Raw genomic sequence first — 15247 nt, 5'->3', positions numbered from 1 at the left:
GGGCTGCCGGTCCTGAACGCTCTGCGCTTCCTGTGTCTTCCAGATGTCTGGGAACTACTCGTCTTCTCTTGCGCCATGAGGCCACCTCAGCCCCACCCTCGCCCTCCTGTGTGCACCGCCTCCTTCTGCAGGACTTCCCTTGGGTCTGGAGACCCCTGCGCTCCTCCCTGCTGCCCTGCACTCACTTGTCGCCTGAAGCCGCCGGCCCCACTTGCCAACAGCCTCTGCTTGTCCGGGATCAACCCACTGAGTGAACCAGCTCTCTGCCCAGCCAAGGACTCGCTGCCCCCACGCGGCCTCTGGGCTCCTCTTGCTCTCTTGCGCGTGTGCTTTTGTTCTTGTTTCTAATTGTTCTTACTTCCAACAGACGTTTAACAAGAAAAACAAAACTACTACCTTCTGTCCTAGAAGATACGGAGTGACAGACAGCAAGAAGGCTTTGGGGACCTCAGAGAACTCTTGCCTAGGCCTCTGGGAAGTCCTGGCCTCTGCCTTGGGGGAGGGGGAGGCCTGGGAGATGGGGGAAGCCCCTGATTCGTGTCACATGTCATCTCATCCTTCAGCAGCAGGATTGCCTGCGTGGGTCACAGGATTCATTACTAGGAGTATATATTTTTTGTGATAACAGTATTGCGCTTTTTGTGGTAAAAGTGAGGTTTTTTTATACATATCTAATTGATATCTTTTATTTATTGGTTGTTAACTGTTGCTGCTGCCTCTTGTGTCCAAAGCTCCTGGGATGCGGGGGGCCTACCGTTTACATGTGCACCTCCCCACCCACTTGCCCATGCTCTCTTGGGAGGATGGTGGCCTGCAGCGGCCAAGAAGCCAAAAATCAATTTTTTTTCTTCCTTTCTTTCAGATACTGTGCTTGATGCTTGGCGAGGGGGAAGGTGGAAATTCTTAAATGGCTGATGTACTGTTCCCCGCCAGTCCAAATGCCTCCTTCCAGAATCTCTCACCCCCCTCTGCTGCTTTCCCACATCCTCTCTGGGGATGAGCTGCGCCGTCTTTTGGTATCTTAGCTCCTGCCTGCGTGTTTCTGGCAGCATGGAAAAGGGGAGCTCAGCCTGAGATGCAGAGCCTCAGGGAGCGGGCAACGGGCACTGAGGCCAAGGCTGAGCAGGGGAGGGCTTTGCAGACAAGTGGGCACAGGGAGTGGGTTAGGGCTCCCTCCACCTGGTGGTGGCTTAGAAATGGTCCAGGGCCTCCCTTCCACGGGGCTTGTCTACTTGCCTCTCTTCCCAGTGGACCCCCCACCTCCGGCTTCCTTCCTCCCCATCCCTCTGTGAGCTCCGGGGACAGAGCTGCAGGCAATTTCCCTCAGTCAGACCCTGCTCCTTGGCCTGGAGGTTACCACCTGCGCTTGCAGGAGGCTTCTAGGGCTGCCTGCCCGACCCAGAGCAGCCCCCCCTGGGGTGAAGTGAAGCACCCCAGGGGGTGAGGTGCCCCTGGACTGGAGAGCAGACGGTCCAGGCCGGGCCCTCTCTGGGCCAATGGCCTTATCTTTAAAATCCGGCTGCTCCCCCTGGGCTGGTGGAGCTCTGCGACTCCTTCCAGGCTGTGGTGGTGCCCTAAATCTCCGTGCCCGGCACTCTGCTTCCTTGGGCTTCTGTGGCCCGCGGTGATGTTTGGAAGCTGTGCTTCAGGACACAGTTCCATTTTTTTTTTCTCTTGGCCCCTAGAGAGGCAGCTATCCCGGGTGGCTGGCGGGTGGGGGTGAGAGATGCATCGCAGTAGCCTCGGTGGGTCCAATGCTCCGTCCCTCCCGTCCACAAGTCTTGGTTTTCTCAGACTCAGGGGTCGGGGTCAAGTCAGTTAGCGCCTCATTCCAGGATGAGCCTTTGCCAGGTTTCTGGAATGGGGAGCAATCTCCCAGGCTGTCTGGGTGCAGGGCTGGGTCTCGAATTCCTGTTTCTTCTTTGCAGGGCCAGCAGCCCTCCCCCCACCCCCACCCTCCTGCTGCTTATTCCCAGCCCTGTGAGGGGGGTTAGCGACCCTCGGTTTCTGCTTTGGGTGGCCTTGGGTCTCCACTTTGCCTTTGCCCTGCTTCCCTCAGCAACCACCCCTCCAGCCAGAGGGCCCCTCCCATTGAAGAGTGTTGGCTTTGGGCCCTGTGGTTTTTGCATGCCCATTTCTGGGAGCTGAAAACTCACAGCCAACCCCAGAAATCTCCCATGTTGCAGTAGCTGCTGGCCCTTTCGGCTGCACCTGGCCCCATGTGTAAGTTCCTGGACCCTGCGGGGACAGGGAGCTGTCATTTCAGGTTGGGGCCTTTGATGCCCTCGCTTAGACCACTGGCTCTGGGGGCCCTTGGCCCCCCACGCCTTCCTGTGGTTCTTTGGCTGGGTCTGGCTGGGAGTCCTGAGGCTGCGCATGAGCTCAGTGACTTGCGATCGATCTGAGAGGATGAGCGCAGGGGCTTTCCTCGGGCCGCGTGACCCTCTTTGTCCACAACCTCCGATTGCGGTTCTGACCAGATGGGCGGGGTGCTGTTGTGTGCTCGTGAGAACGGGACTGGTGCCAGAGACTTTTCTAAGGTTGAGGCTGTGGATCCTCCTGGTGGTGGCATTCTGTCCCGGCTCTCTTTTGATTATCTGCATGGGAGGCCGTCCTCCCTTCCTCCTTGTCCCTGGGCCTGTTCGTTCCAAGCCACCAGTATGGTTCTTGGCCTCAGCAGACCCAGGTGCAGGGGGTCTCATGCCTCGGGCGCACCTTTGCCTCCATCTAGAACTATTGGGAGGCATCCTTTTTCTGGGTAGGGTGCTGGGCACACTGGTCATTTTGGCTCCAGGTTGCAGACAGGGACAGACTTCTGTCCGTCCCTCTCACCAGGCCTCAGACTTCCTCCCGAGCAGCCCTTGCCACTCCCCAACGCTGTTTTCCACACAGGGTCCAGCCCCTCGTGCTGGCCTGTGGGGACCCCAAACCCGGAGCAGGCTGCTTATTCCCCCCATCTCGAGCTCCCAGGGCCCAGGAGGAGCGGGGCAGGCTAGAGCAGCCAGACTAGAGCTGCCCTGGCTGCTTCCTCGCAGCTTCCGAGCCCCACTTGGTGCGTCTGGCGACGTGGGGACAATGAATGCTATGATTTCCCACTGATGACGTCGTTAAGCAGACAGGCTGACAGTGACGGGAAGGCAAATGTCTGTGTCATCCTTTGTAACGACATCGCTTCCTCTGAAACGCTTTTAGGTTTGCCAGCCGGCTTCCCAGAAGACAGGCATCGGGTTTCTGGGGACGTTGCCTCTCCTGGGAGTCGGGGCAGGCTTGGGGTGCCCAGTGGCCTTCTGGGCCAGGCGGCTCTCTTGGGAGCCCAGCAGAAGGCGGTCCTGTTCCCTCGGGCCCGCCCCCTGGCGGCTGAGAGCTGCAAAGGGCTCTGGGAGGTTCCCCTGTCAAGCTCAGGAGGGAGGCCCGCGGCAGCAGGGAGGGCATGATGGGGTTTTCCAAGGTCCCGGGCCTCCAGCCCCCACTTCACTGGCAGCGAGTCTCCCAGATGCCCATCCTTTGGGTCTCCCCCAGAATAGCAAGTTCATTAACATAAGGCACTGTGATGGGAAGCTTTGACCCCTTCTTTTTTTTTTTAACCTACTCTGCGGAATAAACCCAATGGTTGATTTTTGAATGAATAAAAAGGCTTTTGTTGAATAAACAGCTGGTCCCATTTCTGTCTTGGCATATCTTGGATCCAGGTTGAAGCTGTCTCTAGTGCCCCACAGTAGGATAATCCCAAGTTCCCCTCCCCGGCCTGTGGCTGTCCCTGTCTTTGCAGTGGCCCTCAGCTCGAGGGAAGGTACTTCCGTCCTGGTCCAACCCAGGGCCTTCTCTCTCTGGGGTCCAGGGTAAGCCGCTTCCACTCACTGGGAGCCAGCGCCACCTTGCCCACTCACCGGGGTGTTGTGAGGACGGAACCCAGCCGTGGGCACAATAACAGCCCGCCTCCGCCAAAGCCTGCAGCATTGCAAAGGCGTTTGCCAAAACCGAAAAACAATGTTTCTCATTGTGGTTGTTTGTTTTCTTCCTGCTTACCTTCCCCACCTCCTTCTGTCCCCGTTTGGGGTGCCGTCCTGTCTGAACCTGCTGGTGTGTGTCTGGAGATGGCGCAGGCTCTTGCCCTGGCAGCACGGGCCTCGGGGCGACGTGGCATGCCCAGGCCCCCTCCTGTGCTCCCTGTTGTATGTGATCCGTGTCACGCCAATTAAACATGCTTCCTGGACTTGTCCTGACCTCCCTTGTGTGGACCTGTTGCTTTGTCTGCTTCTGTTCTTGGTCATTTTATTTTAGGGTTCGCCATCTGCCTGGTTCCACCCCTCTCTTGCCTTGGGTGTGTTCTCCCAGGAGAACGATTATATGAAGAACGACGGTGGGTGTCATGATGAGGCCAGAAGGTTTCAGATCGTGTTTCTCAGTGGAGTGTCACCATGAAAGCAGCCTATGTCCAAAATACCAAACTGGGGAGTGGATGCCTTAGCAAAACTAGCCCAGCACCCAGGGCTTTCTAAGGATGCCCAGCCAGTGTCCCTCACCAGGCACAATCAAGGGCCCGATACGAGTGTGATGTGATGGGCAGTCACAATGCCACGTACTCACTGCTGTCTTCGAAGAATCTGGGCACACACCTAGGACAGTCGAGCACCTGTCACCAGATGGCAAGTGTCAACCCGGTGATCCGAATTCGGGTGGGGACCGAGGCGTGTGTCTCCCACCCTGCCCCTCTGCCTTTGTCCAAGCTGGCCTTGAAGGAGGAGAAGATCCAGATGGGGACAGAGGGGTGAGAAGGGCGTGAGGGCAGGCCAGGCTGGGAGTTGCAGTGACCGTAACCCACCCAGTACCACGAGTTAATTTTAGCTTATAGTGACCCTATAGGACAGACTAAACTGCTTCTTCGGTTTTCCAAACCTGTAAATCTTTCTGGAAGCAGACAGCCTCCTCTTTCTCCTGCAGAGTGACTGGTGGATTTGAACTGCCTGATGGCACGGTGGGTTCACGTTGGGCTGCTGACCTCAAGTTCAGCAGTTTAAAACCGCCGACCGCTCCATGGGAGGAAGACGACTTTCTACTCCCAGAAAGAGTTCGCACTCACTGCATTGAGTTGATGCTGGCGCAGAGAGCCTCTCGGGCACGTGAGAACTGGCCTGTTCGTTTCCGAGGCTTTAACTCTTTGTGGGAGCAAAAGCCTCCTCTTCCTCCTGTGGAGTGGCTGGTGGTTCTGAACCGTGGGCCTTGTTGACCTCCGCGCTACTCGTGACCACCAAGCAACTCGGACTCCTGGTTATAGTCTCGTGCACCCATGGGAAACTGTGCCTTGTCCTGTAGGGATCCCTCTGAGTTGCCGTAGGGAGAGAGGGACTTTCCCATTGGTAGCCCAACGCGGTACCACGGCCCGCCTTTCTGCGCTTCGTGGGGGAGCCCCAAGGGTGGCTCTTCTCTGTCCATTCGACTGTCATCCATGTCAGCACAATGGCGAGCATGGTGACAGGACACCTACGTCCTCCTTATGGCCCGCACTTCCCATTGATGACAACAGCAAACGACTGACTTACCTGACCCTTGGCTCCAGGGTTAGACAAGTCAGAATGGAGTGTGAGATTCGCTTGCGGGCGCTCCTCCCGCGCCCCCTCGCGGCCGATGCGAGCGTTGTGGGCCCGGGCGCTGGGCCTCGGGGAAGGAAGGAGCCCTAGCAGTCTCCCTGCCTGTTCTTCCAAGCTGGGTCAAGCTGCCTTTGGCTTGAGGCGCAGGGCCCGGGGAAGGAGCTTTTAAGACCAGATGTAGGTAGCTGCTGTGCAGTCCCTGATGAGAGGTGGGGTCTTGGAGGTGGGGGGGGGGGGAAGGGGAGAGAATCCATGGGGCTGAACCCTGGTCAGGAAGCAGCAGTAGTTTGAGGGCAGGTAGGGGGAGTTAGGTGGACTGAAATGAAGTCTGAGACTGGGCCCAGGGAGGGGGCTTCCTGCTCACAACCAGCAGACCTTTGGGGGCAACCAGACACTCCACCCCCGACAGCCAGCCCAAACCTTAGCGGCCCATCCATGTCCAGCCAGCCAGCCAGCCAATCAGAAGTGAATGGGGGCAGAGGAGGCCTGGGGGTGGTGGTGCTGGAGGAAAGAGACCCCTGTGCCCTCGGAAGCTGTAAGATGGGTGATCAGGGGAACGCTGCAGGCTGAGTGACAGGAGTCCAAGCACTTGGCTCAACCCTGGCCGTCAGGAAGGGTCCAGGTGTGTGGCTACAGGAATGACTCTGGAGCTAACCACGGCTCTCCGTCCCACTCCCCTGGCTGTGATGCCACTCACTGCACTGGTGTCCTGTCCTCTTCAGCACACACCACCACCATCCCCATTGCCGACGAGGCAAGATTCCCAGAGAGGTCCAGCAACTTGCCTGCGGTCCTACTGCTTGTCCATGCTGGAGGTGGGATTTGAGGACAAGCTGAACCACTACTGATAGAGCGGGTGGAAGACAGCCTGTGGGCAATCAAAACACTTGAAATAGAACTGAATTTAAGGTTTAGCTCGTTAAAAATCCAAGATGTAAAACAGCCCCCTCCCTTGCAGTAAAAATTCCTTTTAAGCTTAATCAGCTGGAATGCCCTGACACAGGAAGGAGGCTAGCCTAGCGAGGATATTCAGATCAGTAGCCAGACACGAAGCACCCCCATTCACAGGTCTCAGGGGTGCCGGTGTTAAAGCCAGGCATGGAAGCATCACTCCAATTTAGTAAACAAGGGTGCGTGAAGCTTCAGGGGATGGCAATCTAGTGGCCTTTGGAGAAATGTAGGTAGCGATCCTTTCCCAAGGATCATTGCAAAACCTGCCTCTGACAGTGTCGACTGTATCCTGTGATCACTATGAAAACCTGATCATTTCCTCCTGTGCTCATGATCCCAAACCCAAACCAGTTCGTTTTTCTCCTAGTTGAATATATATTACTTGCTGGGTCAGAGGTGAATGCTGAAACAGCTCAGAGGAGAAGCCGGGCTGTTTCCCTTTGGCAAGGGCTAGTGGGAATAACCATAGAACTTCTCAAATCCACCTGCTCTCTGATTTGGCTACTACAGGGACGGGCTTCCCGGACCCCTTGCCACCCAAGCACAACCACAATCTGTCACTTTTGGCTCAGTGTCATTTTCCTTGGGTCACCTGGAACCCGCACTTCCCAGAGTCTGGAATTTCCCTCAGGCCATTGTGAGGAGATACCATGGTGCCTGAGTGGCACATGTGGCTTGGGGTCCCCTGTACCCTAAAGGTGGGCGGTCTAACCCAGCCAGCGGCTCTACGAACAAGAGCTGGCAAATCGCTTCCATAAAGAAAATCAGCCAAGCAGATCCTACGGAAATGTCTTACTCTGTAACACCTGGAGTTGCTGTACCTCAAAGCCAGCTTGACAGCCACAGGTTTGGCTTTGGGGTTTTGCGTCCAAAGATAAGTCTGACCCCTGGCTCCCTGGCACAGCTTGTCCGTGACAGCTGGGCAGTGTCCTCTCCCTGCCCTGAACTCTCCAGGAGACTGGAAACAGAGCCATCAGTGCCTGTGGCCCAGGAAGTCTTGGCCCCCATCCTTGCTCTCTGGCCAGTTTTGGGAGGGAGGTGAAAGAAGGGGTTTTGCCCACAAGGAGACGTTCCCATCAACCATCCTGTGTCTTGGGGAGGCCTGAATTCCAGGGGCAGGGTGGGGCCTGGGAAAGCTGACTCTCTGGCTCTCGGAACATTTCAAGATCAGTCCACTTGGGTACCATCTGGATGAAAGTTAAACGCGTGGGTGGCGCAGAGCATGTATCTCTTCTCACCAACATAATTTGGTCGTTCAAGTCCATCCCCCAATGGTGGACAGCCCAGCAGCATTCTTATGAGGCTCCCCAGAAGTACCTGACCCATTTCTCTTTCAAAACCGTTGGGTGGCAATCCGCACCCTGATTGTGTCGATTGATAAAAGCGATGATGGAGATACTGAAAGGGAGGAAATAGTGCCATTGTGCAACAGAGAGTTTCCAATAAGCACCTGTCTGCACATTACGGCCTTGTATTTCAGCAAAGGAACCTGTGGGACAGTTTCAGCCTGCAGTAGGAGAGGCCGTCACAGCTTGCTGTGGTTTGAAAGGCAGGGTATAAAACAGTGTCAACCAGGAGAGTGGTATGGCAAAACATTCCTGATTCACACAACCAGCCTGCCAAGATGTCTAGCAAGGCACCAAGGATTCTCTGCAAAGATGAGATTGGGATTTCTCCAGTCCTTTGCTTCTCCTCATGGTATAGTGGGTTATGGATGCATTATGAGCTGTCCTGCCAGCCTCCAGGTCAGCAGTTTGAAACCACCAGGCACTCCACAGGAGAAAAGATGGGGCTTTCTATTCCCCCAAAGAGTTACAGTTTTGGAAACCCACAAGAGCAGTTCTACCCTCTCCTTTGGGGTCACGATGAGTCAGCAGTGACTCAATGGTCACTACCATTGTGCATGAGTTGTATAGGTTTTTCAATTTAAAACCAAGACTCCACTTTGGGCATATACCAAACTGACTCACTGCCATCGAGTTGATGCCAACTCATAGTGACCCTATAGGATAGGGTAGAACTGTCCCATAAGTTTCCAAGCCTGTCACTGTGGACAGAAGTAGAGAGCTCCGTCTTTCTCTGTCGAAGTGGTTGGTGGTTCTGAACCACTGACTTTGTGGTTAGCGGCCTGTGATAGAATTTTGACCAAGACATTGATGCATTGAACCACCGTGGCAAGGAAAGCACAAAAGAGTTCTTCCCTCCAAACAGCCCACTGTGCAGCCCCCTTTACCCGAAGCTTCCTCACCTGGCTGAATTCCCGGCAACCGCCCTCTACTCATCACTCACTGCATAGCTCTCAGATTCTGGATCGATCATTTCGCATCACAGATCAGAGTCAGGCACACCAGTGAACATATCGACATGGTCCCTTTTCATTGCCGTGTAATATTCCACCGCCTACATCTGTCTCCCTTGGAAGACTACACGTGTGCTGTCCTCTCGCTGTGAATCAGGCAGTGTAACCACTGATGCACACATGCCGATGGGGAATGAAAAAGTCCTTTCCTGGGGTTCTCGTCCTGGTCCCCCTTCTCCCAGCTGTGGCACGGGGAGAATGCTTTTGCTGTTCATTGGTGGTGAGTCATGGAGACCCCAGGAGTGGAGACCAGAGCTACTCCAGCAGAGTTTTCAAAGCGGTGGTCTTAGCGAAGCAGATTGCCAGGCCTCTCTTCTGAGGCACCTCTTGGTGGGTTTGAACTACCAACCTTCTGGTTAGCAGCCCAGCGCTTCACCATGTGCGCCACCCAAACTCCGTCTGTTATAACCCCGGCTGTGGACTCTGAGGCTCAGCTTCCTCGTCTGTGAAGTGGGGATGCTGGAAGCATAGTTTGCACAGTGCTACTGGGGAGACTAAGTGCCATATGTCTAGAGGCCGTTCGTAAAATGGAAACATCATCCAACTCTGCTCACCACAAAGATGCTGCTCCACTCCTTGGGGCCAATTTGGTGTAGTGGGATGGCTCTTCTATAGCTTCTATTTCCCACCATTCCAGACAAAGGACACATGGTACTCAGGACAGTGGTCCAAGTCCAAAATTCAGGAGCGGAAAATGCCCAAATCTTTCCAAGCCCATCCTGAGCCAGTCAATAGCTGGGGAGGTTCCCTCTGTGCCACCAGGTGCCCCTGCCCATGGGGCTGTCTCTGGAGCATCCTCCCCAATTGCCCCAAGTCCTCGAGATGCAAGCCTTTTGCAAACAACAGGACGGAAAGCGTAGCTGTGGTCCCGGCTGCCGAGTGGCCCTTGTTGTTCCAGAAAAAGCTGCTAAGCATGTCTAGGAAAACCGGAAGCTCACTACCGACTCATCAATGATTCTTCAAGGCGGGGGTCAAACTGCCCCCAGGGATTTCTGAGATTGTAAGTCTTTATGGAACTGTCTCTTGAGAGGCTGCTGGTGGTTTTGAACTGCTGACCTTTTGGCTAGCAGCCCAAGGTGCTTTCCATTACGCTACCAGGGCTCACGTGCATTTGGGAAGGAGTCTGGCATGGACCTAGCCCAGCAGGAGCAGATGTGTATTCAGAGTAAGGCAGGTTTGGCACGTGCGCTTGAGAGGAGGCTCCAACGAGCAGTCTCTATTCCCCATTGCAGTTTCCATCGGCAGCTGCGAGCGATCACTAAGCAATTTAAAGCTAATTGTCATGGGCCTACTTTCTGCAGTCCCTGCCTCTGAACAGGAGGACTCCCTGGGTGGGAAGCTGGACCCCGGGTGCCTGCGATGAGTTTGCATTGAAGACAGCCCTGCAGTTGACAGTCTCTGTGACTGGGGTCAATACCTGGAACCCCCCAGATCAATACCCAGCACAAAATGGACTGAGCTCTGCTCAGCACCAGATAATAAAGGGTAATAAAACGATGCTTCCCATCCAGTGAAATAAAATGATCTCTGATGTGTCTTCCATTGTCCTTACAGGTTCTCCGGGGAGCTCCAGCCTCCATCCTTGCTGACCACCCAGACAGTGCATCACACATATCACTGTGACAGCACCCTCACCTCGGAATCCAACACCCACCCCCCAAACCAACCTGCTGCTATTGCTGCGCCAGGACCCTACCTAGGATTCCCAAGACTCCCAATCTTCACAGGAGAAGAGAGCCTCCTTTTCCTGCTGCAGAGTTGGGGCTGGAGTGTTGGAAGCCCTGACCTTGGGGTCAGCAGTTCAAAGCTTACCTTACAGCTCCATCAAGAGTCTTCAGAGTCAAACACATTAGGGTTCAGATCCAGCGGATGCTCCAGTGTTGGCTCCGGGAACCTCTGATCCCTAGTCTTTAAAGTGGGAATGACCAAACCCACTTTAGAGAGTCCCCGGGCTGTACAGAAGGGAAGCAGGGGTGAGGTGCCTGGTTGCTAATGGAACGGTGGGCAGCTGAAACGGACTCCCACTGCCAGGGAGCAAGGACGCAGTGTCAGTCCGCTTTTGTTAAAATGTATTGTCTTAGAAACCCTACGGGGCAGTTTCATTCTGTTCTGTGTAATTGAGAAAAGTCAGAGTGGGTCCGTTTGGGGGTCCGGTCTGGGCCCAGTTTTTTTTTGGAGGGTGGCACAAAGGATGAAGCACTCAATTACTCATCACAGTCACCCTGTGGCACCTCTACAGATAGGCCTGGGGATCCATTTCTAGAGAGGCCTCAGGCTTGGAAGCCCCATGGGTCAAAATCACCTCAACAGCGATGATCAGGAAGCCCATACTGGCCCAGTGGGAAGGAGGGATGTGCCTCTCCACAGTGGCCAGGAGGGCGCAGCCCAGGTGGAGGTTTACGCTGATTGTCACCCTGAACCAACACAGGGAGGAGTCCACCAGCACGCACCATGGGGCGTTTGCTCACCCAGCAGGAGAGTCAAGTAGGACGGTCCTATGTTGGAGAACTAGCACGGCGTCGATTCCGACTCGCAGTGATCCTCTGTAGGACTCCCGCGACTGTCCATCATTACGGGCGCAGACAGCCTCGTCTTCCTCTCTCAGAGTGACTGGTGGGCCTGAGCTGCAAACTTTGCAGTTAGCAGCCCATCACCTAATCCGCAGTGCCAGCGGGGCTCACTGGTGGTGCTCTGCAAACGACACAAGGTTTGATGATCAATGATTGGAGAGGGATGATCCGTGATCTTAGTCACTATTTCTCCTCCATTAGAAGCTTCGCTGCAGTTAGAATGGCTCTTGACTGAAGCAGCTCCAGTGGCAAAGACTGAAGCCCAGTCCTGAGGATAGTCACCTACAGGGTGCAGGAATATCCCAGTGTTCTCTCCCTGGACTGTTCTCGGGGGACACCATCCATCAGTGCTGCCGGCCCAGTCTTAATTCTACTTTGTTCTGCATCCAGGATTTGAAAGCAAGTGTTTTCCTGGGAGATGGTCCCAGGACGTGAGTGCAACAACCGAAAATCAGTTGACATCAAATCTGACGTGTGGTGACCCCACATGCATCTGAGCAAACGAGGCTCCATGAAGCTTTAGACGGCTGCCTTTCCAGAAGCTTACCACCGGGCTTTCTTCCAAGGCACCCTGGAGTGGGCTCAAGTTACCAACTTTTGGTTGGCCGCTGAGTTGGTTAACTGTTTGCACCATCCAGGACCGTCTGTAGTTTATACCAATCTGTTTAGGCTCCTGTATCTATTTTATTTTAGAATCCATATATACAGGAAAGTGGAGCCTAGTTTTTGGTGGAAAATATGATTTTTAGCACACGCATAAATTTGCGCGGGCACCACCAGGGCCCAGTTTCATCAACTCAAGGACCCTCCATGGCTGCCCCTGTTCTTATCCCAGCCACACCCTCTGCCCTGTCCTCCCCGCTGGCATCCACAGGCTTGTTTGCCACCACGACGGTTTTGTCCTTTCTGTAATGCCACACAACTGGAAGCAAACAGGATGCGATCTTTTCAGACCGGCTTCTTCCTTGTAGTCAGATGTCTTTAAGATCCAACCAATTTGGTGTTCGTGTCTGTGGTGTGAAGATTGCATGGGGGCAACGCTTGACCTCTGGTGGCTTCACAACAGGGAAGGAGAACCAAAGGCAACATTAGCCCAAGGCTGACTCTTATCTTCCAGCCACCCGTACCAATCCCTACACTAACATCCTCCCGTGGCACTTTCTGTTTTTCTCCTGGGCTCAATGGCCACACAGGTGTGCTCACAGTTACGGAGTTTATTAGGGAAATCAACAGATTTCAATTCAGGATAAATTGCTCAGGATATAGTTCTTTGGCTAGGTGGCCTCTTTTCAGCCATACCCAAAGAAATACCTCGCTCTGGTCTCCGGTGTCCCAGCCACGTGGCTCCTTAGCTTCTGCCCCATGGGGCAGTGTTACAGAGCTCTTCCGACATCGGTGATAAATGGCCAAAGTGTCCTCCACTCTACCCTATCCCCAGGCCCAAGGAGCTCGGTTCTGGTGCACGAGTCTGAAGACGCAGCTTCCCAGACAAATGTCCAGGAGGGACCCAATCCCCCAACCAAGCCCCGTGCCTGAGGACGCCCACGTCCTCTGGGCTGGGAAGTCCGCCGCTTTGTCTCAAGCTCTGGGTATACAGAAGCAGCAGGTGTGTTTCGTTAGTCACCCCCTGAAGGACATTGGGTCATTTCCAGTTTTGGACAGTTCAGGAATAGAGCAGCTCTAAGCATTTATGCACATGTTTTTGTGTGAATGTAAGTGTTTATTTCTCTAGGGTAACTCCCTGGGGGTGGGATTATTGGGTCTGGCAGTCAGTGTGTGTTTCACTGACTGAGAAGTGGCTTCACTGCTGTCCAGATGACTGTTTGCATTTCACCTGCAACGGAAGAGAGAGAGCCAGTGTCTTTGCTTCCGCGCCAGCACTCGTGGGGCCAGTGTGTGTGTGTGTGTTGTGTGTGTGTGTGCTGTGTGTGTTGTGTGTGTGAGTGTGTTGTGTGTGTGTTGTGTGTTGTGTGTGTGTTGTGTGTGTGTGAGTGTGTGTTGTGTGTGTGTTGTGTGTGCGTTGTGTGTGTTGTGTGTGCGTTGTGTGTGTGTTGTGTGTGTTGTGTGTGTGTTGTGTGTGTTGTGTGTGTGTTGTGTGTGTGTTGTGTGTGTGTTGTGTGTGTGGTGTGTGTGTGTATGTGTTGTGTGTGTTGTGTGTGTGTGTGTATGTGTTGTGTGTGTTGTGTGTGTGTGTGTGTGTGTGTGTGTGTGTATTCCAAACCCCTCTACTCGACGTGTCGGGGTACCCGTCATGGTTTCCTTTCCTTTTCTCTCATGCCCTGATGGCACAGTGGGTTACATGGTTGGGCTGCTCACCACACGCTTAACAGTTCAAACCCACCAGTGCCACTGAGAGAGAAAACTGAGGCTTTCTACTCTTCTTCAAAAAATCATTTTTAGTAGCTCTTATAGATATCATAACACCCCGTGGTTCAATCACATCAAGCAGCAAACTTTCTTCTTGAACCCCTTGATATCAGCTCCCCTTTATTCCCTCCCTCACCTGCCATACCACCCAGAAACCCTTATTATTATTTTTCCCTATAATCGTTTTTTGCCATATCTTACAGGATTGAATATACTCATTCACATACCCTTCTGTAGTTCGATCCCATCCAGTGGGGTTACACAGTCATCACTGCTATCAGCTCCCTATACCCCCCTTCCCACTGCTCTCTTCCCGTACCCTCAGGGAATCATTACTCCTGCTACTGTTTCTGAAGGGTTATCTATCTTGGCTCTCATGTACAAAATGATCTTAACTATTCAAATGAACATAAGCAAATCTAGCAGGCTTAATGAGGTAAAAACAAACAAAAAACATGATTGTAAGGGGAGGAAATATAAAGTACTAGAGGATAGTTATGTGGTCATTAGTGCTACTCTGCCCCCTGGATTTATCAACCCTTCTGTGTGGCCCTTCTGAGAGGGACTGTCCAATTATCTTACAGGTGGGTTTTGGGTCTCCACTCCATCCATGCCCCTTCACATTGATCTGGTTGCTTGTTTTTGGACTTCTGATGCCTCTTCCCACTGACACCTCATGATCACACAGGGTGGTGTGCTTCCTCCATATGGGCTGTGTTTCTTCCCTGCTAGATGGTTGCTTGTTTAACTACAAGCCTTCAAGACCCCAGTCGCTATATCTTTCAATAGCTAGGCACCATCAGCTTTCTTCACCACAATTACTTATGCACCCATTTGTCTTCAGTGATCGAATCAGGAAGGTGGGTATCATAGCCCAAAGTCCATCTGCTTCCTTGTTGCATTTGCATATATTTATACATGCACATACATATACATAGTTTCTTTATTCTTTCCTCCTGCCCCACTACTATGTTTACTCATAGTTCACAGAGGCTTTCTACTCTTGTAGAGAGTTACAGTCTCAGAAGCCCACATGGGGCAGTTCCACTCTGTCCCCTAGAATCACTATGCATCGACATCAACTTGATGGCCGTGAACATGTGAGAGATGTGTTATTTGGCTGTTTTCGAAAGGTTGGGTTTGGAGAGTTCTCTCTAAATTCGGAACACAGGTCGGCTTTGTTGTGTGTTGATGTTGGGTAGCTGGTTTGCAAGCGTTGCCTCGCGGTTTGCGGTTTGCCTTTCCAATTCTCTTAAGGGTCTCTTTGGCAGAGCAGACAGTCTCAATGTCGATGAAGTCCAATGGATCAGGGTTTTTCTTTCTTTCTTTGAATCCTGCTTTGATGCCACTTTGCCTAACCTCATATCATGAGTATTTTCTCCTAAAAGTCTTGCACATTGATATTTTGGTCT

The 15247-nt window shown here is 53.3% G+C and overlaps 1 protein-coding gene across 2 annotated transcripts in view; it reads left to right on the top strand.

Annotated features, from left to right (window-relative positions):
- The window catches only part of NCS1 (neuronal calcium sensor 1), a 68207-nt gene extending 54517 nt beyond the window's left edge, over positions 1-13690 (top strand). The window contains exon 8 of one of the 2 annotated variants that reach the window (XM_075560633.1): positions 10453-13690. The gene's annotated coding sequence lies outside the window, so the exon portion shown is untranslated. Of the gene's footprint in view, positions 1-43; positions 4224-10452 lie in introns of those variants that run through there. The other variant, XM_075560632.1, reaches the window with a different exon arrangement.
- The last annotated feature ends 1557 nt before the right edge of the window (positions 13691-15247 follow it).

This window comes from Tenrec ecaudatus, chromosome 10 (genome assembly GCF_050624435.1).
Source record: "Tenrec ecaudatus isolate mTenEca1 chromosome 10, mTenEca1.hap1, whole genome shotgun sequence".
Taxonomy (NCBI): domain Eukaryota; kingdom Metazoa; phylum Chordata; class Mammalia; order Afrosoricida; family Tenrecidae; genus Tenrec; species Tenrec ecaudatus.
This window is presented reverse-complemented; position numbering and strand designations above follow the sequence as displayed.